Source organism: Choloepus didactylus, chromosome 8 (genome assembly GCF_015220235.1).
Source record: "Choloepus didactylus isolate mChoDid1 chromosome 8, mChoDid1.pri, whole genome shotgun sequence".
NCBI classification, from domain to species: Eukaryota; Metazoa; Chordata; class Mammalia; order Pilosa; family Megalonychidae; genus Choloepus; species Choloepus didactylus.
In genome coordinates, this window is record NC_051314.1 from 83,728,012 (window position 1) to 83,753,738 (window position 25,727).

A 25,727-nucleotide genomic window follows, 5' to 3' on the forward strand; every position below is an offset into this window, starting at 1 on the left:
TGTTGAATAACAGTGGTGACAGCGGGCATCCTTGTCTTGTTCCTGATCTTAGAGGGAAGGCTTTCAGTCTCTCACCATTGAGTACTATGCTGGCTGTGGGTTTTTCATATATGCTCTTTATCATGTTGAGGAAGTTTCCTTCAATTCCTACCTTTTGAAGTGTTTTTATCAAAAAGGGATGTTGGATTTTGTCAAATGCTTTTTCAGCATCTATTGAGATGATCAATTGATTTTTCCCTTTCGAGTTTTTAATGTGTTGTAATACATTGATTGTTTTTCTTATGTTGAACCATCCTTGCATGCCTGGAATGAACCCCACTTGGTCATGGTGTATGATTTTTTTAATGTGTCTTTGGATTCGATTTGCAAGTATTTTGTTGAGGATTTTTGCATCTATATTCATTAGGGAGATTGGCCGGTAGTTTTCCTTTTTTGTAGCATCTTTGCCTGGTTTTGGTATTAGATTGATGTTAGCTTCATAAAATGAGTTAGGTAGTGTTTCATTTTCTTCAATGTTTTGAAAGAGTTTGAGTAAGATTGGTATCAGTTCTTTCTGGAAAGTTTGGTAGAATTCCCCTGTGAAGCCATCTGGCCCTGGGCATTTATTTGTGGGAAGATTTTTGATGACTGATTGGATCTCTTTGCTTGTGATGGGTTGGTTGAGGTCTTCTATTTCTTCTCTGGTCAGTCTAGGTTGTTCATATGTTTCCAGGAAATTGTCCATTTCTTCTACATTATCCAGTTTGTTGCCATACAGTTGTTCATAATATCCTCTTATAATTTTTTTAATTTCTTCAGGATCTGCAGTTATGTCACCTTTTTCATTCATTATTTTGTTTATATGGGTCTTCTCTCTTTTTGATTTTGTCAGTCTAGCTAGGGGCTTGTCAATCTTGTTGATCTTCTCAAAGAACCAACTTTTGGTGATATTTATCCTCTCTATTGTTTTTTTGTTCTCTATGTCATTTATTTCTGCTTTAATCCTTGTTATTTCTTTTCTTGTACTTGGTTTAGGATTGGTTTGCTGTTCATTTTCTAGCTTCTTCAGTTGATCCATTAGTTCTTTGATTTTGGCTCTTTCTTCCTTTTTAATATATGCGTTTAGTGCTATAAATTTCCCCCTTAGCACTGCTTTTGCTGCATCCCATAGGTTTTGGTATGTTGTGTTCTCATTTTCATTCGTCTCTATATATTTAGCAATTTCTCTTGCTATTTCTTCTTTAACCCACTGATTGTTTAGGAGTGTGTTGTTTAACCTCCAGGTATTTGTGAATTTTCTAAGTCTCTGATGGTTATTGACTTCTAATTGTATTCCATTGTGGTCAGAGAATGTGCTTTGAATAATTTCAATCTTTTTAAATTTATTGAGGCTTGTTTTATGTCCCAGCATATGATCTATTCTGGAGAAAGTTCCGTGAGCACTAGAAAAGTATGTGTATCCTGGTGATTTGGGATGTAATGTCCTGTAGATGTCTGTTAAATCTAATTCATTTATCAGATTGTTTAGGTTTTCAATTTCCTTATTGGTCTTCTGTCTGGTTGATCTATCTATAGGAGAGAGTGATGTGTTGAAGTCTCCCACAATTATTGTGGAAACATCAATTGCTTCCTTTAGTTTTGCCAATGTTTCTCTCATGTATTTTGTGGCACCTTGATTGGGTGCATAGACATTTACGATTGTTATTTCTTCTTGCTGAATTGCCCCTTTTATTAGTATGTAGTGGCCTTCTTTGTCTCTCAAAACATCCCTGCATTTGAAGTCTATTTTATCTGAGATTAATATTGCTACACCTGCTTTCTTTTGGCTGTAGCTTGCATGAAATATTTTTTTCCCTCCTTTCACTTTCAGTTTCTTTGTGTCCCTGTGTCTAAGATGAGTCTCTTGTATGCAACATATTGATGGTTCATTTTTTTTGATCCATTCTGCGAATCTATATCTTTTAATTGGGGAGTTTAATCCATTTACATTCAACGTTAAAACCGTGAAGGCATTTCTTGAATCGGCCATCTTATCCTTTGGATTATGTTTGCCATATTTTTCCCTCTCTCTATTAATATCCTTTATTGTACCCATACCGAATCTCTTTAGTACTGAACCTTTCTCCAAGTCTCTCTGTCCTGTCTTTGTTTCTCTGTCTGTAGGGCTCCCTTTAGTATCTCCAGTAGGGCAGGTCTCTTGTTAGCAAATTCTCTCAGCATTTCTTTGTCTGTGAAAATTTAAGCTCTCCCTCAAATTTGAAGGAGAGCTTTGCTGGATAAAGTATTCTTGGCTGGAAATTCCTCTCACTCAGAATTTTAAATATATCGTGCCACTGCCTTCTCGCCTCCATGGTGGCTGCTGAGTAGTCACTACTTAGTCTTATGCTGTTTCCTTTGTATGTGGTGAATTGCTTTTCTCTTGCTGCTTTCAGAACTTGCTCCTTCTCTTCTATGTTTGACAGTGTGATCAGTATATGTCTCGGAGTGGGTTTTTTTTGGATTTATTCTATTTAGAGTTCGCTGAGCATTTATGATTTGTGTATTTATGTTGTTTAGAAGATTTGGGAAGTTTTCCCCAACAATTTCTTTGAATACTCTTCCTAGACCTTTACCCTTTTCTTCCCCTTCTGGGACACCAATGAGTCTTATATTCGGACGTTTCATATTATCTATCATATCCCTGAGGTCCATTTCGAGTTTTTCAATTTTTTTCCCCATTCTTTCTTTTATGCTTTCATTTTCCATTCTGTCATCTTCCAGGTCACTGATTCGTTGTTCAACTTCCTCTAGTCTTGTACTATGAGTGTCCAGAATCTTTTTAATTTGGTCAACAGTTTCTTTAATTTCCATAAGATCATCCATTTTTTTATTTAGTCTTGCAATGTCTTCTTTATGCTCTTCTAGGGTCTTCTTGATTTCCTTCATATCCCGTACTATGGTCTCATTGTTCATCTTTAGTTCTTTGAGTAGCTGCTCTAGGTGTGTCTCTTCTGGTCTTTTGATTTGGGTGCTTGGGCTTGGGTTATCCATATCGTCTGGTTTTTTCATATGCTTTATAATTTTCTGTTGTTTTGGGCCTCGTGGCATTTGCTGAACTTGATAGGGTTCTTTTAGGGTTTGTAGACCAGTTGAAGTCCTTATCTCTAATTTATCAGATCTACAGCTTCGTGGAGTACACTTTCTCTAACTAACCAGCAGGTGGCGTCCACGAGCCACCTGTTCTCCACAAGCCAGATCTCCCCTGCTTAGCCTTTTTGGTGAGTGGGGGAGTGAGTCTTGTGGGGCCCAATTGGTGTACCAAGCTTGCGTGTGTAGTTGGTGTTGCCTGCCCTGTATGTGGTGCGTGTTTCTGGGCAGTCGGGGAGGGGGGGTGGCCCTAACAATCAAATCTCCCTGATGATCCTAGAGTTTTAAAGCTACTGCAATAGTCTAATCCTTCAGTTCAGTCCTGCCACAGTTTGTCTCTGCCACTGACCCACAAGTCTTTGGTATTGGCGTATGGCTCCTGAGACTTGCAAGTGGGCCCCTCTTCCAGGCTGTGCACCCCGGGTCCTCTGTTGAGGGATGACTGTGCTATGTCACAGGTGAGTGCCGTCCCCCCAGGGCAGTTCTGGGCTGCTGGGCTGTGTTGGGAGGCTCCCAGTCTGCTCAAATGATGGCTGAATGGGGCTCTGTTAATTCACACTGCTCCCCCTTCCCAACTCTGGGACATTCAGCTGAGGTTGCAGGGAAGGCTAATGTCCACGCCCAGTTTTGTGGTGTGTGCCTGTTATTTGAAGCACTTCCGTCACACTGGGTTGTCTGGGGCAGCTCTGGGCTATGGGGCTGGCGATGGGCAGGAGTGTTTCCTGTCCACCAGGATGGTGGCTGTGAGCGGACACCCCCCTTTTCTTGGGAAGTTGTGTTGTTTAGTGAATTTTCTCAGCCACTGGATTATTGCCTTTTGTCTCAGAGCTCTCTTAGTTCTGCTCTTGACTTGACGTGCCCAAATTTCAATTCTTTGAAGCTTTCTGTATTGAGCTTCTTAGAGTAATTGTTTTAGAAAAAGCAAAAAGGATTTAAAAAAAAAAAAAACAAAAAAAAACGGCCCTCCTCAGAGATCTAATGGGTTATTGAAATGCTAATAGACAAAGCAACCAGGGCCATTAAGGAAAGGTGCCCAGGGCAGAGAGATCAGCCTTGCTTCGGGATTTGCATATGCGCCTCAAGGCCTGATCTCCGCCCTTCCCCTTTCTGTGTTCACCAGAACTCCAAAAATCCTCTGCTTTTATTTTGGAGTTTTTCGTGTTGTTTTTTTTCTATGCCTGTCTCCTCTCTGCTGGGCTGGCTGCTCTCAGAGTCTCTGGTGTCTGGTCTCAGTCTATCTATGGTTGGAGTTTGAATCAGTAGAATGAGTTTCCGATAAGAGCAGCCACTGCAATTCTCCCTTCTCCTTCCTGGAGCTGACAGCCCCTCCTCCCCCGGGACTGAGCCTGGCAGGGAGGGGCGCGGGTCCCCTGGCCGCAAAAACTTACAGATTTCGCTGATCTCAGCAGTTCCACGTTTTCATGAGTGTTGTATGAAGTATGCCCAAAGACAGATTGCTCTGTGGTGTCCAGTCCACGCAGTTCCTGGCTTTTTACCTACTTTCCTGGAGGAGTAACTAAAACATACAGCTCACCAGTCTGCCATCTTGCCCCGCCTCCTATAAGGCCAGTATTATCCTGATACCTTAACCAGATAAAGACAGTGAAAACAAAACAAAACAAAATGACAGGACAACATCTCTCATGAACACAGATGGAAAACTCCTCAACAGAATATTAGTACATCAAATCCAGCAATATAAAAGAATTACATATCACAGCCAAGGGTGTTTATTCCAGGAATGCAGGACTGGTTCAATATTTGAAAATCAATTAATGTACTCCATTATATAAACAGAGTAAAGAAAAACCACATGATCATATTGCTTGACAGAGATAGCATGTGACATTAAATCCTGATAAAACATTCAGCACAACAGAAATAAAAGAGAACTTCATTGAATATAGAACATCTACAAAAACTAGCAGCTAACATCATGCTTAGTGGTGAAAGACTGAATGTTTTCAAGATAAGGAAGAAGGTATGGAAGTCTACTCTCACCACTCCCAATCAATATTGTGATGGAATTGTGTAATAAGGCAGGAAAAATAAATAAAGCACATATAAATTGGAGAGGAAGAAATAAAACTGTCCCTTCTGGCAGATGATGTAATTTGTTAATGTAGAAAATCCCAAGAAATCTATAATAAAATTCTTAGGATTAATAAGTGAATTTAATAAAGCTGTAGGACACAAATTCAAAACACAAAAATCCACTGTATTTCTAAATACTATCAATGAACAACCAGAAAACAAAATTTTTTAATTATGTATCATTTGAAATAGCTCAAAAATACTTAGGTTTAAATCTAACAAAACGTGCAGGATTTATATGGTGAAAACTATAAAATGCTGATGAAAGAAATCAAATATGACCTAGTAATGAAGAGAGATATCAAGTTCATGGATTGGACAACTCAATATAGCTAAGACGTCAATTCTTCCTCAAACTGATCTATGGATTTAATGCAGTTCCAATCAAAATGCCAGCAGAAGTTGTTCAGACATAGGCAAGGTGAGATTTTCAAATTTATATGGAAAAGCAAAGGGACTAAAATAGCCAAAACAATTCTGAAAAAAGAATAAAGTTAAAAACTCACACTACCCAATTTTAAGTCTTAGTATAAAACTACACTAATCAAGACAGTGTGGTATTGGGGAGGGTCAGACTCATAGATCAGTGGAACAGAATGTGAGTACAGAAATGGATCCACACAGATATGGCCAATGGGCTTTGAAAAAGGTGCAAAGTCAATTCAATGGAGAAAGGATAGACTTTTTCAACAAATGGTGTCAGAACAACTTGACATCTACAGGCCAAAAAAATAGAACCTTGACCTAAATCTCATACCTTACACAAAAATTAACTCAAATGGATCAAATATCTAAACGTAAAATGTGAAACTATAAAACTTTCAGAAGAAAACATGGGAGAATATCTTTGCAAATTTGGATTAAGCAAAGAGTTCCTACATATATCAAAAACATCTGTGAAATTAAAAAATTGACAAATCAGACTTCATCAAAATTAAAAACTTTAGCTCTGCAAAAGATACCATTAAGGGAAGAAAAATAAAGGCTACAGACTAAGAGAGCATATGTCCAAATCACATACATGATACAAGACTTGTATCTAGAATATATATTTAAAAGAACTTTCAAAACTCAACAGTAAGAAAACAGACAATCCAATAATTTCTCTTTAACGAGCAAAAGACTTGAACAGAAGTTTACCAAAGATATATAGATATCAAATAAGCATGTGAAAAGATGCTCAACATCATTAGTCATTAGGGAAATGCAAATTAAAATGAGATACCCCTACACACCTATTAAAATAGCTAAAAAAAAAAAAAAATCTGACAACACCAAGTGCTGATAGGGGTATAGAGCAAATGGAATTCATACATTGATGGTGGGAATGCAAAATGGTATAATCGCTCTGAAAAATAATTTGGTAGTTTCTTATAAAATTAAGCATATACTACTATATAAGCCAGCAAACTTAGGGATTACCCTTGAGATATGTAAATTTAGGTTCACTAAAAAACCTGTACATAAATGTTTTAGAAGCTCTATTCAAAATTACCAGAAACTGGACACATCCCAAATGTCCTTCAACAAATGAACGGATAAACAAACTGTTATATAACCATATAATAGAAATCTACTCAGCAATATAAAAGAACAAATTACTGATAAACCTAACATGGATAAATCTCCAAGGTATTATGCTAAGTGAAAGAAGCCAGATTCAAAATGTTTTATTCTGTAAAGAAGCCAGTTTCAAAATGTTTTATTCTGTAGTTGTTCTATTCATATGACATTCTAGAAAATGCAAAGCCATAGGAATAAGGAACAGATCAGGGTTTCTAAGGATTAAGAGTTAAGGAAAGAAACTACAAAGGTATAGCATAAAGGAGTTTTTAGAGATGATGAAACTATTCTACATCAGGATTCTGTGGTAGTTACAGGATGCTATGCGTGTGTTAAAACTCATACTCCATACCATAAGAATTTCAATTTCATTGTTTATAAATTTTAAAAAATAATAATGAAAAAGAAAAAAGGAAGATTGTAGAAAGATGGCAGAGTAAAAAGCCCCAGGAATCAGACCCTTCACCAAAACAACTATTGAACTGGAACTGCCTGAATCAACTATTTTGAAACTCCTGAGTCTAAGGGAACACTGTGTGGCATCTAAGGAGGAATGGGAGGAAGAGGCTGATAAACTGCAATAAATTCTGGTGAATTTCACCCTCCCTGCAGTGGATACCTTTCCCTTCCCCCAGCCTTGTGAAAGGCAGCAGTGGGCACTGGACCTCAGGCTCCTGGCACAGCTTGCTTATGTCAGGGTAGGGCACAAAGATCTAGTTCTCCAAACTCCAGAAGTGTATTATCTGATCGTTAAACACTGCTTTTGATAGGCTACTTCAGATCTCTGGTTGCTCTGAGGGTGGCCTTTGTTCCAAAACCCCTTGGGAGAAGGCAGAAGAATCTTAAAGAATGTAACTTTCCTCAAAACTAGGGAAAACAGTTAAAGGTCTCTATTAACTGGTTAAGTGCTGAACCAAGAAAACATAGATCCAAAAGCCATAGAAGACACTCCTGGTGCCTTTCTGGCTCCTTCCCCATCTCCTCCAGAAGGTGGGGTGGAGCCAGTTTGTGCTGCCATTGTAGGTCCCCAGCCCTGTTTTAAAGGGACAGAGTGGCCCTTGTGCGCATACTGGGATGCATGTACGTCAGTGCAAGTCTATCAGGTGGAAGTCTGAGACACTGAGCTGAGAATTTGTCTTGGACTTATCCTCCCAAAGTTTATCTTGAGGGCAGAGAAGCAGCTTGCAGACAGCTGGGACAGTGTGAGAAACAATTAAGTTGAAGCAGCCTGGGGCAAAGGACTGCCTGCATTGTCATTCAGGAGAGCACCCAGGAAGAGATGAAAATCTCTTTCAAAGGGAGTAGACGGAAGTTCACTTAACTCCTGTAAATTGTAAACACGGAATTCCTAAAGCCTCAAGCAAGCACAAGCTCAGGGGAAAAAAAAGCAGGTTCTGCAGCTCCACACAAGCTTAGATAAAACAGAGAGGACCTCAATTTTACATTTTCCTCAGGCTGATCTTGATAGGAGGGCGAACATTTGAAGGAGACTGCCAGCCAAAGCAGAGCCAATTTGCAAACAGTGAAAGGTGCTTTTTGATTTGGTTTGTTTCATTTGATTACCTCCTGGCATTCAAGAAAATCTCTGTTACATCACTATCTGGATACAAACTTAAGGAACAGACAGGTAGGGCCTAAATCCCAGAGCTAACAGTTTAAAATATTAAAAGGTACAATCTGCAACAAAAGATTATGAGACAAAGAAACAGGAAATGATGGCCCATCCAAAGGAACAAGATAAACATCTAGAAACTATCAACGAAGAGGACCAGACTTTAGACTTGGCAGAGAAAGACTTTTTTTTAAAATGTCCTTAATATGCTCAAGGAGAAAAAGAAAAACACAGAGAAAGAACTAAAGGATATGAGGGAAACAATGAATAAACAATATGGGAATTTCTTTGAGATTCTCAATAGGAACCAAACAGAAATACTGGAGTTGAAGACCGTAATAACTGAAACGAAAAATCTCCCAAATGGTTTCAACAGCAGATTGGAGGTGGCAGAAAAAAGAATCTGTGATCTCAAAGACAAGACAAGTGAAACGATTCAGGCTGAGAGTCCGAAAGAAAAATGAATTTAAAAAATGAACAGAGCCTAAGAAACCTGTGGGACACCATCCAATGTACAAATATGTACATTATGGGTGTGCCAAAAGTAGAAGAGAGACAGGGAGAGAAGGAATATTCAAAGAAATAATGGCAGAAAACTTCCCAAATTTAATGAAAAGACATGAGTATACACATTCAAGAAGCCCAATGAACCCAAACATGAAGAACCCCAATCAGGATAACCCAAAGAGAACCATGCCCTAATAGGAAGTAAATCAAACTGTCCAATGCCAAGGACAAGGAGAGAGTTCTGAAAATTGCAAGCAAAAGCAACGAGTTATGTACAAAGAAATACCAATAAGATTAAGCACTTATTTCTCATCAACTACCATGGAGGCAAGAAGACAGTGGTACAAAATATTTAAAGTGCTGAAAGAAAACAAATGCTAACCAAGAATTTTATATCTGGTAAGACTTTCTTTCAAAAATGAGGGACAGATTTAAGATATTCCCAGATAAACAAAAGCTGAGGGAGTCTATTACCACTAGACCTGTCTTACAAGTAATGCTAAAGGGAGTTCTTCAGACTGAAAGGAAAGCATACCAGACAATGGATCAAAGCATTATAAAGAAATAAAGACATCCAGTAAAGGTAACCATGTCGGTAATTATAAATACCAGTGCTATTGCGTTGTTTTTATGCAAATGCATAAAAAGTAATGCTAAATCTATGGTTTGGGACATACAATGTACAAAGATATAATTTGTAACAAGTACAAAAAAAAGGCAGGGACAGAGGGATATAGGAACTGTGTGTGTGTGTGTGTGTGTGTGTGTGTGTGTGTGTGTGTGTGTGTGTGTGTGTGTGTATGTTACTGAATATAAGTTGGTGTTTCAGTTTCCTGGGCTGCTCAAAACAAATACCATGAAATGGGTCAATTTAAACAATGGGAATTTATTAGCTTATGGTTTTAAGGCCAAAAAAATGTCCAAATTAAGGAATTATCAAGGTGATGCTTTCTTCCCAAAGACCGGCTGCCAGCAATCCTCGGCTCCTCTGCCACGTGGCAAGGCACATGACAGCATCTGCATGTCTCTCCCTTCTGGGTTTCATTCCTTTCAGTTTCTTGCTTCCATGGCTTGCATGCACACTCTTGCACGCTCTCTCTCTTCCCTCCCTGTCCCTCCCTCCCTCCCTCTCTCTCTTTCTCCTCATTCCATTCATTTATAAAGGACTCTCTAATAATAGGATTAAGACTCACCCTGAATGAGGTAGGTCACACCTTAACTGAAGTAGCCTCAACAAAAGGTCCTAGTTACAATTGGTTTAAATTTAAGAACATGTTTTTCTGGGGTACATACAGCTTCAAATCACCATACTCCACCCTCTGGACTCCCAAAAGACATATCCTTTCTATATGCAAAATATATTCATTCCATAACAATATCCCAAAACCCTTAAGTCATTTCAGAAACAATCCTAAGTACAAAATTTCATCAAAATTGGTTATAGGCACTGTATTAGTTTAGAGTTCTCTAGGGAAAGAACGTACAGGAGATATCTGTAAAGATGAGATTTTATGAAAGTGTCTCATGCAACTGTGGGGATACAAGAGTCCAAATTCCATAGGGCAAGCAGCAAGCTGGCAACTCAGATGAAGGTCTTCAATGAACTCCCCACGAGAGGCTGGCTGGCTAAATAAGAAATGAAAGTTCTCTCTATTCTCCCTTAAAAGTCTTCAACTGATTGGATTAAATCCAGCTGACTGAATTCTCTCATTGAGGAACTGATGTAATCAGCCACAGATGCAATCAATTGACTGATGATTTCACAAACCAGACTTCTGGTTTATTAACCAGCCACAAATGTCCTTACAGTAATGGTTAGGCCAGTGCTTGCTTGACCAGACACCTGGGCACCATCACCTGGCCAAGTTGACAAATGAACCTAACCATCACAGTCCACCCCTTGTCAACTTGGCAGCTATACACATCACCTTCAACCATTCTTAATCTCTAAATAGAACACAATAACAGACATATGTTTCGCCTAACAATACTCAGCTGTCCTGCATACAACTGGAAACACTCTCTTAAAGGATTCCAGTGATTTGATTAAGACCCACCCTGAATGGGTGGGGCCCACACCTCCATGGAAATAATTCAATCAGAGGTTCCACCCTAATCAACAAACTAATTAGTCTGCCCCCAAAAGACTGCATTAAAGAATATGGCTTTTCTGGGGGCATAATATATCCAAACCAGCACAGGCATGGTCTGTCCTGGGGCACAATTCCTCTCTGTTTATGGACCTGTGAAACCCAAAGAACAAGTTATCCACTTCCATTATACAATGGAGGGACAGGCATAGGATAAACATTCCCATTCCCATAGGGAGATATTGGAAGAAAAACAGGGGTTATGGGTCCCACACAATTCTGAAACCATACAGGACATATTCCATTAGATTTCAAGGTCTGAGAGTCATCTATGGAATGATGTTTTGTCCTCCAGGCCCAATAAAGTGGCAGATCCACCCCTACCAAGTGCTTAAGCAGAGGCCACGTTCTCCCCGAACACTGGGGTGAAGGTTCTACCCTCATCAGGCATTGGGGTGGCAGCCAGACTATCCACAATACCACAGGCATCTGAGAAAACTGGGGTGGTAGCATGTTTCCTGAACAACAGGGCAGAAGGCCCACCCTCTCCAAGCACCAGGGCATATTCACCCTTTCCACATACATGGGTGGGTCTGCTCTCTTGGCCTGAGAAGATGTGTTTGGTCCAGACTTCAGCTTCCATGGTCCTGCCCTTGAAATGATTTTTCCTTTAACCTGTCCCTTTTCTGTCCCTTTTAGTCCAGGCTGGCAGTGGTTCCATTCATACAGATCTTACAAAAATTGTTAGTTTTGCATGTAGTACACAGAGGTCCAAACCATTGGACAGTAGGATTTTCACAGATCTTCCTGGATAACTGCACCTCCATTCCTGACTTGCACATTCAGATAAACCCTCAAATGGAGCACTATTCTATGAGGACTTAATTTCTGGAAGCTCAGAAATTTCAAAACCATCAATTTCTGGTTTCTTTGGGCACAGGAATTCTGTTCTCAACTTATCCCTTTCCTCTCGCATTTTACTGCAAGGAGAAACAGGCTGAACTTTCCACATTTAGCTTGGAAATCTCCTCAGCTAAATATCCAGGCTCATCACTTTGAAGTTCTGCCTTCCATCAGACATCACAATTCAATTTTGCCAAGTTCTCTGAACTTTAAAACAAGTATCGCCTTTCTTCCAGGTTCCAAGAATATATTCATCATTTCTGTCTAAGACTTCATCAGAAGTACCTTTAGCATCCATATTTCTACCAACAGTCTCTTCAAAGCAATCTAAGCCTTTTCTATCAAACAGCTCACAGTTCTTGCAGCCACTATCCATTATCCAATTCCAAAGCCATTTCCACATTTTTGGTATTTGCAATAGCAGAACTCCACTCTCATAATATTAATTAATTAGAATAAGCAGATCCACAGAGTCAGAGAATAGAGTATGGTTTACCATGGGCACCCAAGGTGGGGATTGGGAATGGGGAGTTATTGTACAGAGTTTCTATTTGGTTGATGGGAAACTTTTGGTAATAGATGGTGGTGACGGTAGTACAGCATTGTGGATATAATTAACAACACTGAATTATATATTTGAATGTGGTTTAAAGTGGAAATTTTAGGTTGTATATATGTTACTAGAATAAAAATGTAAACCAAAAATAACAGGATTGTATAACAGAAACAGTGAATCCTAATGTAAACCACAGAATATATTAATAGTACAATCATAAAAATGCTTTTTTCATCAGTTGTAACAAATATAATATGCTAATGCAAGGTGTTAATAATAGGGTGGTGTATGGGAATTCTGTATTTTATACATGATTTTTCTCTAATAAAAAAATATATTAGAACAGAAAAAATAATGAAAGAAAAAAATAACCAAAGCCATTAACAATTTTTAAAGGAAAGAAAATATATTTGACCTTCATGGGCTAGAATTTTAAAGGCTTTTCAAATACTAATTCTATTGACTCTATTCTTGTGAAGGACACAATACACTATTTCACTACAGAGACTATCCCAGGGGCAATGTGTAATGGCCCAAAGCCACAACTTAAGAATCAGGAATTCTGACGCCTAAATTTTCCCCATAAAAATATCAGATATCCTCTTGCCCAGAATTCGACCTAATACCCATAGATTCGCTGGATTTTTATTATACCCCCTAAAAGTCTGTATTAAATTCCAACAAATAAGAGTTCTTACTAGGTTCTGATTTCATGGAAGGAAAAAACAACTGGAAAGAGCTGACAACTCAAAGTGTACAGATACAATGCCTATAAAAAGCTGATGAATCCAGAATCTGGCTAGAAAGTTGATGTGGACATTTCAATTCTTTTCTGGGGATGATTTTTTTTTCCTTGAGATTTTGCAATAGATTGCACTGAGTGAAAAATACATTGCTCTTAAAAAACAAACAAACAAACAAACAAACAAAAAATAAAACAAACACCTTTCTATGAGCACCACCACTCTGGGCAAAGCTGGGGTTTCAGATCAGAGCCCAAGCAGGTTAGGCAAGTCCCATTCCTCTGTATGATCGTTATGTCTCACCACAAGGGACAATATAAACCAAAGACTTATTAATGGTCAGGAAAGAGCTTGAGGTTAGGAACAAGCATATCAGCCCCCAACAGTCAGGCTGAATATAATCTTATTATAATTAAAGATGGAAAACACTTGGATCTAATTAATAGCAAGTCTTTGAAATTTGCTCATCACACAAAGACAAACATGGACTTATTTTCTTTAACCTATAAAGCTTTTGAGCAATTGCTAATGCCAAGAATCTATATTCAGATTCCAAAATAAAAGAATTCTTACCTCCTTCGGGCACTGATGGCTGAAGTTCCTTGTACGAACCAGAAAAGAAAAAGCTTCATATGATCATTTTACTCTGTTTCCGCACTACCCTTAATCGTTCAATCTGTGCATTTAGTAAAACCTTTCTTGGGTTTAAAACCCTTCTCCTGCCCCCATCTTTTCTAGAGACATAAAAGAAGAATTATTACAAATAGAAGCTAATATACATATATATGTATATATAACATAATATAATCTACTAAAATACTACTTGCACTAGAATATCCAGATTAATAAAGCAGATTGCCATCTTTCAATTAAGTGGTCTTTATGGACTTTTGTCATCTCAGGCTACTTTAAGAATATCTTTCCCAAGGGAGTGTTGTTTAACAGTTCTTAATCACTGTTACTTTGAGCATTCAAACCAGGAGGCAGATACAATCTTACAATGTGACTGCACAGAGAACTTCCTAATGGGATTACTGTAAGGATGCTTTGCATCCCAAAATAGAGTGCTAAATTTATTAACATCTTGTTCATGAACTCTGCCTGCTCTATTGGTTCTACAGCAAACCATGGGGACTTCTGCCAACTGTCTGAGTGCCAACTGTGGTACATGGAATGTTTTTTGCAAGAATCAGTAACTTGAGTAGTGAGAAGGAAAATAACCTTAATAAATTAAATAAGGTTTTTCATTGCTTTAAATTACATTTCTGATGTGTTTCTTTCTAAGTATATTCTGCCATTTTGCAAGTTTATGTTCTGATGTTCTAACCCTTCTTTACGTATTCTTTTATTCAAAGACCTTTACTGACTAGAAAAGTCAGACAGAACTCAAGTTCTCTGAGCTCAGCTCTAAATTACCACTGTACACTGAAGTTGCAAAGCTGCCCATTAGGGTCCACTGGCCACTGTCTCATATCCCAGCTATACCAAGAAAGTTCATGCCAGTCAAGTCTGACATTTTATAATTTTATATCCTCAGCCCAAGCTTCAGTACCTGCAATAGAAAGCAACAATACTGATTAATAGGGCCTTTTCCTCCATTCTTCTGCTTCTACACATTAGAATCCTATCCGTTGCTACTTTCAATTCAGCCTTCAATTCCAAATACTATGGCTCTCAAGAAGAACACAGAATATAAGCAAATGATCAAAGAAAGAAATCCAATGAGTTTCAAAAAGGACGAGACAGTCAGTCATTCACCAGGTTTATGAAAAGGTACATAATTCTTATTTCTTTATTCATCAAACTGAAGGTTAGTTGAGAATATCAAGGAGAAAGACCACAAGTAAGGTGTCTATAACTGGATAGGATGAAAAGGTCAAAATAAGAAAAGAGTCTAAGGGTAGAGACTCAGAAAGCAAAGATTAAGTAATCTTTATCACTGAGAGCATAGAGAATAGAGATATCCAGAGGATTTAGGCTTTCCTTAAAGAAATAACATTAGAAGCACAAGGGGAAGAAACCCTCTGCAGAGAAGAGATTAGGAAATCAGGAATTATGAGCTGCTAATAATAAAAACGTTTTGGACAATATTGCCAATGTGCATTAAAAAACATACTTCTCCCTCTTTAGGTTTTAATGTATTGGAATAGCTAGAAGTAAATACCTGAAACTACCAAACTCCAACCCAGTAGCCTTGACTCTTGAAGACAATTATATAACAATGTAGATTACAAAGGGTGACAGTGTGATTGTGAAAACCTTGTGGATCGCACTCCCTTTATCCAATGTATGGATGGATGAGAAGAAAAATAGGGACAAAAACTAAATGAAAAACAGGGTGAGATGGAGGGGATGATTTGGGTGTTCTTTTTTATTTTTATTTTTTATTCTTATTCATTCTGGTGTAAGGAATATGTTAAAAAATAGATTGAGGTGATGAATGCACAACTATATGATGGTATCAGCTGATTGTACACCATAGATGACTGTATGATATGTGAATATATCTCAATGAAACTGAATTAAAAAAAAAAATACTTCTCCAGATTTTTAAAATAGGAGATTTCTGTTTCTAAACTTGAAAACAGAAAAATAATCTTTAACTCTCTCTCTCCTTCCCCATGTCCTATTGGTTCTTTTTATAAACTATTTCTTACGTTAGAAAAATGTTACTTAAACACATATATCCATGCGACACACACATATCAAATTTTATTTATTTTCTTTTCTTCCCATCCTCATCACCACTACCCTAGTTCAAACCTTCACCATCATACAGCTAGGTTAAATCGATAGCCAACTAACTAAATGCCCATTCCTTGCCCCATTCCAACCTATACACAGCTGCCCAATCTTCCTAAAACACCATAGCATGGCTTTGATCATGTGTCATTCTGTATGCCCTCAAAATTCTATGTTCTCCATTGTCTCTAAGGATAAATGCAACTTCAAAAAGACAACTCTACCCTATCTTTGAATACCTATCTGCCACTGGGGGATTCTACTGCAATCAATAGTTTGTTCACTGCTCCCCAAATATACTCCATACATTCTCACCTCCTCACTTTGACTCACCCATTCTGTAAAGTCCAGCTAAAATAACTTCTTCCATCAACCTGTTTCTGATCATAGGATCCTGAAGCTCTCTCTTTTCTAAAAAATAATTCACTTATTATCTATACCATTCATTTGACAATTAAACCCTTTTAAGCCATTATCATGAACAATTATGAAAACTTTTTCTTTCTTAACATTTGTGTTCATGAATTATTTCACTAAATAAATAAGTGCCTAGAACATAAGCCTTTTGTATTTATCTCAATACCTGTCACAACACCTCACCCTTAGTTGCTACTCATTAAGTTAATAGGAAAGGGTTGCTTTGGCCCAAACTAACTTTTTTACACTAAATAAGCCAAGAAATTAGAATATAAATTTCACTGAGAAAAAAATAAAAGAGGAATTATGTAAATAAGAAGGACAAAGGGCAATTAATTGATCTAAGATGATCTAGAATGAGAGTTCAAATCCCCAAACCATTAACAGTCCTCCTTAAAAAGACAATAGCAATATCTGTTGGGGGAGGAGGAGAACTGTCTATGTAGGAAAGGATACAAGAGAAATTGGTAACTATAGTTGCCTTTGTGGAGGTCCTATTGGCTGATTGGGAGACAGTAAAGAAAGACTTAACTTTGAACCTTTTGATTTTTAAACTCTGTGCTCCTGTTAACTATTCAAACAAATAAAAGTAAACGATGCATTTTAATGCATAGAACAGAAAAGATACCTTCAATCAAGCCTTTTGAGAAAATATTTTTATATTAAATGAAAACCAAGAATAAAAATCCTTTAAAAACTGAGGAGAAATAAAAGAAACACTTAAGAATATGTCTAAAAAATGTTTCTATAAAGCAAGAAAACATTCTCTAGTCTTCCCTTTGCAGACACCAGATAAACAAAGCAATTTGCAGTAAAGTTCTAGTGTAGCTGGGGATAAAATTTAAAACAAAACAAAACAAAAGAAGGTTATGTGCCCTATCCAAAAGATCAGGCTCTCCTTAATTTGGTAGTACACAGAAATCTATTCAAAGGAGTTTTTAGAGGGGAGAAAACGCCTTCTCTTAGAATATGAACAATTCCCCAGGTTCACATCCAAACTCCCTTGTCCATTTTCACTGTTGTCATTCTTTCACTTTCTCTCACTCTCCTCCTCTGATGATTCCTCACACTCCCAACACTTTTGTCCCTATCACAATGCAAATTTTTTTAAATGCCTTATCTGCAAGGCATCTTTCCTTTAGAAACAAGGCATTTTTTCTCTTTAGTCTTCACCATCATCTCAGGAAATCCAATTGAGAAGTCTGTAGTGAATGCGATTTCTAAGTATTCTTGACCTCTGAGAAAGCTCTAGGAGTCTCATTTACAACCTGCTCAAGTTTTCTATGGAATTTAATAATGCATCAAATTAGTTTTCATTTAAAAGCATTTGATTCAGCTTCTTGCAAAGACAAAAGACACTAATGAATGTGAAGCAAAGCCTGTTGCATTATCCTTAATTGAAGAATTCCTCCTGAAACAAGATGCTAACCATATAATAAATTAAGCTTTTTTCTTTACAGAGTTGTTGCTCTGATGGAAAAATGATATTTCATACTGGCTTCCAGTGGATACTAAGCATGTGGTGGCTCAGACTTCATTTGTACTATTAAAATAAGGGAGAATACCAATAGATGAAATATGAATTATGCTTCAATTGATTAAAGTAGTTGTGATCTCTTCCTTTACCAATCATTATCTAAAAATTAAAAGTAACATTTTAATTTTGACATTTTCTCCCTTCCCAAGTTCACATTCTGGTGGAAAACCAAAGTTAGAACAAAAGGGGAAAATAAATGACATGGCTAACTCACAACTTAGATAAACTGCCCCTAGATAAATAAGCATTCACTATACTTCTCTAATGTTCTTACTCCCCAGGAACTCAAAAGATTTTATAGCATAAAAATCACACTAATCAACTGAACATGAAAGGAGCTTGTTAAATATGTCTTCTGAGGGACTTCAATAGTTTCCATTTCCAGATCCTGGGACAAGCCCAATGAACACAGGAGGCCTCTTCCTACCACCAATAGGATGTGTAAAAGAGCTCCAGACCTTTCCATCTCACATTTTAGTCATCCCACCCCAATCAACTCCTTCCAGGTTCAAAAGAGCCTCAGTCCTCAACAAAGAATACCTCTGTAACCTCTCAGGATCCCAACTTTTACTTCATTCTACTCTTCTTGGTATCTACATATACACCAGAGAATTGTAAGGAAAATCTTACCTATTAATCTCCTATTAACCTCTTTCATCTTTGTTCTTCTTGCCCCAAAGGCTCCCAGAACTTTTTCAGCTCCAACTCACATATCCCTCTCAGTACCAATGCCTAGGATTCTCTGTTCTTCTGAGTCCTACACCATTTTCAGTCCTGCATAAGCAAAGAAGTCCAAGTGATAAGGGTCATAATAACCTTATGGTCCTCGTTATGATCTATGTTGACAATGTGAGAATATTTATGAGCAGCCAAGTGTGTGCTTTTATATACAAGAGGAATGGAGAAAACAAGCAGACACCAAGACAAGATAACCTTTTAAAAAGTTGCTGAGACAGCTGCAGAAGGAAAACAAGTGTGTTACTTCACTTCTATTTTCATCCATATTCTGTTTATTGATAATTCTTCTGTTCATTTCCCCTCATCCTTCCTGCTTCCAAACTGCTTTCCATCAAAGGCACTTTTGCCCTCCCTCTGCCTATCCCAACTTCTACTATGCCCCCTCACTACTATATGTTTAGCTCCCTAGGATAATGATAATTTTTGAAAATAAAGCCAAAATTGTCCACATTACTTGGTCATATGAACACCAGAATACACCATTTAACGAGAAAAGATCTTGAAGTGTGAGTCAACTAACTTGGTACCAGTCTCCACTCCACCACTTTAAAGTCCTGCGGCCCAGGACAATTCAGTTAAGTTCTTGGATACTAGTTTCCTCAGCTGTAAAATGGGTAGAGTAATATTTGCCTTACTTTTATCAACTGATAGAAGGATAAAAAAATTTTTGCAAACAGACAAATAAAGAGTAATAATTACCAAAGGTAGATCTAATTATGTCCATTCAAATAAAGTAGTTGAAAAATTATATGAGAAAACTAGAGAGGAGCTGAAGACAAACACAACTCCAAACTTGTATAATCACTTGTAACAATTCAAAAATCCAGCTCAAATAAGAATAAAGGTAAACCTCAGCCTTTGGGCCCAATTCCACTTTCAGATCCCAGGCTGCACAACAGTCCAGTGCCTGTGAGTGCCAAAATGTTCCTCTTTGGTAAGGAATCCCATTCTACCATAGTTTGAGAACAAAAAGGAAGGAGTTACTTTGGTAATTTGCACTGTGTGGCAGAAGCCAGCACAACTGTACAATAATAAAAATTTTCTCCTTTTAGACTAGTGATATACATCCAGGTCAGGGTACCTATAGATTCTATCCTCTATGCCAGACTAAAGACAAAGAAACCATCTGCTTTTCAGACTACTGAAATTTAATAGAGTACATATATATCAAATACACATATAAATACACACTAAGCTGCTAAATCTCTAGAGAGAAAGGAGCTAATATATATTGAGCTTTATGTGTCAGAAGCCATAAGGAAACAGATTTCATTTAATCCCCACAAACACTCTGTGAGGTAGGTATTATAATTCCTATGTTTACAGATGAGAACACTGAAGTGCAGCTAGATTAAATAACTTGCTCAAGGTCACAAAGCTAATAAAAGTAGCAGAATCAGGATTTGAACCTAGTTCTGTCTAACTCCAAAGCCCACACAACTTCTGGCTTTTTCTTCTCAATGATGTAACTATGACAACCTTCTTGGATCTTCATTTCATTTTAACTCTTAATACAGTCCTTAACTGTGTCCTGGTTATGTCTCTATAAGTTCACAAAGGAATGGAGAAAAATTTTCCAGAAGCTTCTTTGTCTTTTCTTTTCTTAGACTGACTTACCATTCCTACAAAAACTATCCTATTTTGGGTTAAATCCCTGGGCTAGATATAACAGTCTTCCCACCACACAACGTTTCAGCAATTAATCAACCTAAAGGGTAAAAGTTCTGCTTCCCTACTTTAACACTCTAATAGTTATAGTTTTTTAGCATGGTATTATTTTCTAAGTGGTTCTTGCCATTTAAAACAAGTGTTAGCCCAGCATAATGCCTTACACACAGTAGGTGCAGCGTGAGACTATTTGCTGATTTATTGATAGAGAAAAGGTTTCTTTATTCCACTAGCTGAGTTGTTTAATTCAAATCAAGAGACTTTTGAGGAGTCCAAGTCTATGAATGAATTCTTTCACATTAAGACAGTTGTTTTGGAAAATGTTTAAAGATTAAGGGAAAAAAGTAAACTGAAATACAATTGTCTAGTGTTTAAGACCCCAAATGACTAGTAGACAATGAACTTAAGAGTTTAAAAGGTTCAGTTTAAAAATCTTCCTGAATAACTTGTTGCAAGTGCTTCTTGCCCTCTCTGTGGGGGGAAAAAAATCCACAAGCTATAAAACAAAACACGAGCAGCTGGTCTGCTTAGGATGGTAAGACTGAGTATGACGTTTTTCCTTGTTTTTACATACATAAAACTTTTTTTGCAATAACTATAGATTATTTTTATAATTATGGTAACATCTCACTCTCAATAAACTTCATGTTTTTAACATTTTCTATATAATGTGGGTTTATTTTCCTTTTTAGATATATTCTAGAGGAATTAAGTATTAATTAATTCATTAATTAAGTTGTCCTTCCAGAAGAACTTGTTACATAATATCAGCACATTAAAGATAATTATTTTTCTTTCCATTCATGGAATGTTTTTTTCTTGATTTAGGTGGGCATGTCTCTATATCTTTGTACTCTTTTCAAGCAGGTGTGGGTTTCCTGTGTAATCTTCATAGAACATTGATGCTCAATCTTTTCTTGGTAACTAGCACAAGAACAACATTTGCCCCTGATATAGCCCCAATTTATATGTCTTTTAACTTTATGTATATCCCTTTTTCGATGAGATTAAAGTTCTTCAATTACAGTGGAGCCCAAATAAATGAGCTGTCTTATGTGTTAGGAGTCCCCTACCAATGCAAGTATATAAAGCAGAGGTCTCCCATAAAGGGGAATTCCTGGGTAGGAGATATTTGAGCTAAATTTTATGGCCTCTTTCCTATTCTACAATTTGAAAATACACTTTTGGACAAATCTACTTTAGCACTAAAATGGATCACACATGGGCCTCTGTTGTACCGAGCCCCTTTCCCAGCTTACTGCTGGGAGCAACTCAACCCAGGGCAGATGCTCTTCTGATGCAGCTGAACTCAGCGAGCTACCTAATTGCTTCTTCTGGATCCAAATTCCCTCAATATTAACAGTTTTCTGTTATTTGAAATGACTAAAATGTGCTGAAATAGTGCAGTCAGCAAAATGTCATAGTAAGACTTACATATGGATCGGCTGCATCCTGTAAAACAGGCCAAAATGAAGAGTTATGTGGGAGCAATAAAATATGATAACTAGGCTTTCAACCTCAAGTAATAAATCCAGCTGTGCATGCATGCACACATCCACAAGAAAGCCTGCTGATAATAAAATCAAAGAAAAACCCAAATCACATCCAACATGTGTACACTAAATGAAAGGCTGGTAGGGGAACTGTCCATTCAGCACCACAGCAAGAAACCCTAGTGCAAAGACTAAACAGGTACCTAAAGCTAGACCACAAGAAAAATTTAAGGGTCCTACGAGGAAAGCAACAAGCAATCATGTTGATCGTTTGTTTTAAAATATGCTATATTCCACTTCATTATCCTTTATTAATTTAAAATAAAATCCCCCAAATATTTAGTTAGAAGTTGACAAAACCCCAAATGAAAATCAAATCCTTATTAAGTCAGTCTCTCAAACTGAACCCAAGAAACCAATAACAGGCTGCACCATCAAGACTTGCTTTGCAATACCCACCACCAGCTCTACCAAGAAACACAACACATTTATATATACCCTGAACCAGATGTTCAGAGAACATGGAACATGCTTACAGCCCTCTCCAAGGAGAGCCTCAATTTCTAGGACAGAGAATGCTTGCCGAACACCAAACCATCACCACCACCCTCCTCCCAAGCAATCAAATTCTCCTTCAGGGAGAACTGAAGGCCTTATAGGTCATGAGTTACAAAGAAAAAAATTCTGCAGTATTTCAAGAACCAGGTTACAGGCAATGTGCTGCCAAGCTTTCAGCATTCTAAGTGATTCCCCCCAGATTCCTACCAGGATGGTACCGTATGGTAATATTACCCAACCATTTGCATTACACATCAAAAATTTTTTAAGTTAGAGGGGGAAATAAAAAAGCCCTCCCTTATCTTCTAATGCACATGGAGAAAAGTGAAATACTGAGAGATCGTGAGACAGTGAAGAATCTACCACAGCCGACATCTCCCTTGGAAAACTAAGCTATCCCCCACACATGGCTATCTCTCTAAAGGCTCTCCAGGCTCCAGCTTGAGAAAACAGTTATAAAAAGCACTCTTCCCCTTTGCCCCCAAAGCCATACTTCCTGCTTCCATCCCTGCTTCTCTGGTGTCTTCCCTTCATGCAAATTATTTCTCCCTCTCCTTGAATTAGCCAGATGCAACTGCAAAGTTTCTTCTATCCTCCCCAAAACAGATGACATCCTTCCATTAAGAACACTGATGCTGAATCTTGGAATCTCCGGATATAAAATGTATTCCCCCATGCTTCAAAAACTGCAGTGTAAGTGAGGAAGAGGGTACAGGGTGGAGTAACTGGAAGGAATGCATGGTTTGAAGAATCGTATTTATCAGGGTGAAAATGATTCCCACTTCATCCCACCTCGAAGTTGAGGCCCCTGAAGGGGTCTGAAAGCCCCCGCTAAGCCCCGGAAAGTTAACTGCCAAGTCTCCACCGGTGGTTGCTTTTGGCAAGGAAGGGATGGAGCTAAGCTCTCAGGAGAAATGCAGAGGCTTTGCAGTCCCCCAAGATTCCAAGAGAGGATTGAAGAGGAGGGGTCTAAGCCTGTGGAGCTGGGCAAACAGTCCTGAAACCTCATGGCTAACAAGAAGCCCAGGGTGCTGCTGCTGGTGGTATGGTGGGGGAGGGAAGGGAGAGAGGAAGAGAGGAACAGCTCTGCATCGGGTGGCGTAGAGGTGGGGGCGGGGGTGGGGGAAGGGGATCTGAAAGTGATGTACTCCCTAATGCAGGAATCCTAGCCTGCCCGGGAAGGTCCCGGGGGGCCCTAACACAGCCCCAGAGCACCCCGTTGGGAGGGGAACGGACGTATCCGAGTAAAGGACAGGGGGGAGTACTGCCTGCCCAAAGAACCCAGGAGCCCCTTGCTTCTGCAATTGATAGCAATCTGGAGCCGGATGAGGTAGAAGGATGCAATAAGACATGGAGAAGGGGGTACAGCTCTGGGGGGGCTGCTACAGGAAGATCTTGACTGCGATGCATTTCCCAGTACAGCCCGGCGAGGGACCCCGACTCTGCCTCGGCAGTGGAAGCTGGAAGGGGGGAGCTGCACCACAGTAGGGGGGCCGAGACGAGGCCCGTGCCCCTCCATGCAGCCGAGAGACCAGGACAGCGAGGGTGTATAGGGGTGAGGGCTGGTGGTCCTCAGTTCTCCTAATGGACCTCCCCGTAAACAAGGTAGGAGGAAGCAAGACTTCCAAACACCTGTCCAAAACAGGGAAGGCAGAAACCCGATGGTCCCTTGAGCCCCGCCGCGCACTCTGCGACAAAGCCCCTGACTGGAGATGGGCGAGATCCGCTCAAGGGTCCCAAGGCGAGTAGGGGAACCCTGCGGGCGAGGAGCAGCCCCGGGGCGGGGGCTCCGGGGCGACTTACGGCAGAGGCGACGAGGGAGGCAGCGGCAGCCCTAGCGCGGGGCCCGGGAGGCGCGGCCAGACTGCAGAGGCGCTGAGGTTGCGGCGGGCGGGACTGCGGTGGGCGCCATCTTGGAGCGCTCCCCGCGCCCGCCCCCCGCGCTGCGCGAGTCCTTGCATAATTGATGACTCGCGCCCGACGCGCGCGCGCACTCCGCTCGTCTGGCCTCCTGCCCGCCCGGCTCCGGCAGCGAGCGTTCCGCACGCGCCCCCCGACCCCGCCCGCGCACGTCGCCCTGGCCGCTACCGCTCCCCCGCGACCCACCTACCCCGGCCGGGAGCGCCCGCTTGTTCGCTGCGCACCGCGCTGCGCTCCCGCCCGCTCGCTCGCTGGCTCTTGGGCCTGCGTCCCCGCGCCGACGGGCCAGATCCCGGGCAAGGGAGCAGGGTCCCGGCAGGGGGCGCCGCGCCGGAGCGCCTCGAGAGCGTCCCCGAACCCACCTCACCAACGCCCGCGCGGAATCGCGCGTGAGGGGCACCCGGGCTGCGCGAGGCGCCGCCAGCACCTGGGCATTTAAACCAGAAAGGTGTTTTGTTGCTTCGTGTGCTCTGTGATCCTTGTAAATGCCTAGTCTTCCCTTTTTCCTGGACGGCAGTCACAGAAGGAAGTGCCCGGTAACATTGCAATGCTCAGTTGTTGGAGTTTCTGACATCTGTAAACACAAGGAACTCAATTTGCATGATCTTTGGCCAACTGAAAAACACAGAAGTCTATCACCAGCAGTTGAAGGCTGTGATTCAGCGGACAGGGCCTTGGTATAAGGAGTAGAGAGATGCTGCTGGCATGCCCAGCCCTAACAGTCGCCTCACAGACCTGAAACTGTAGAAATCACGTTCATCTTTTTAAACTTCAGTTTGTCCATCTGTAAACTAGCACAAACACTTGAACTGCTTACTCCACACGCTTGTGAGCATCTAGATAAAGAAAACGAGAGCTCAGCACTTAATTGCACCTCTCTTCTACATAATGTTTCTTTGCACCACGAACTCACAGTTAAGAGTGAAAGGTCAGACTGCCGCGTACTAATTGGGTAGCGTTGGACAAGTAACAACTTCCCTAAGCCCCAGTGTTCTCATCTATAAAAGAGAACAATAAACAAAACGGGTTTATTTTGAGGATTAAAGGGAAAAATGCCTTTCACACATTTGTAACACCACCTGGCACATGGTATCCCTACCATGTGGGCTACCCCCTTCATAAAATTTTAATACCTTTTTGAGGTATAATTGACATACAATAAACTGCACAATTAGAGGGTACAATTTTGACATGCATACAAGCATGAAACTATCAGCACAATCAAGGTCAAAAACATACCCATCACCACCAAAAGTTTCCCTATAATCCTTCCCTGCATCCCTCTCCCCCACGTACTCCAGGCAACCTCTGATATTCTTTCTATTACTGAACATTAGTTTGCATTTTCCAGAATTTTAAGTAAATGGAACCATACTGTATGTACTCTTTCTTGTATGGCATCTTCTACTCAGCATAATTATTTTGAGATTATTCAGTTGTCTATGAGTAGTTCACTCCTTTGTGCTGCAGAGTAGTATTCC

General features: G+C 39.6%; 1 protein-coding gene across 5 annotated transcripts in view; it reads right to left on the reverse strand.

Moving 5' to 3' along the window:
* Positions 1–24,258, reverse strand: part of SCN8A (sodium voltage-gated channel alpha subunit 8) — a 207,284-nt gene extending 183,026 nt beyond the window's left edge. For 4 of the 5 annotated variants that reach the window (XM_037845330.1, XM_037845326.1, XM_037845331.1 and 1 more), the window contains exon 1: positions 24,130–24,258. The gene's annotated coding sequence lies outside the window, so the exon portion shown is untranslated. The remainder of the gene's footprint in view (positions 1–24,129) is intronic. The other variant, XM_037845327.1, reaches the window with a different exon arrangement.
* Positions 24,259–25,727: the final 1,469 nt, after the last annotated feature.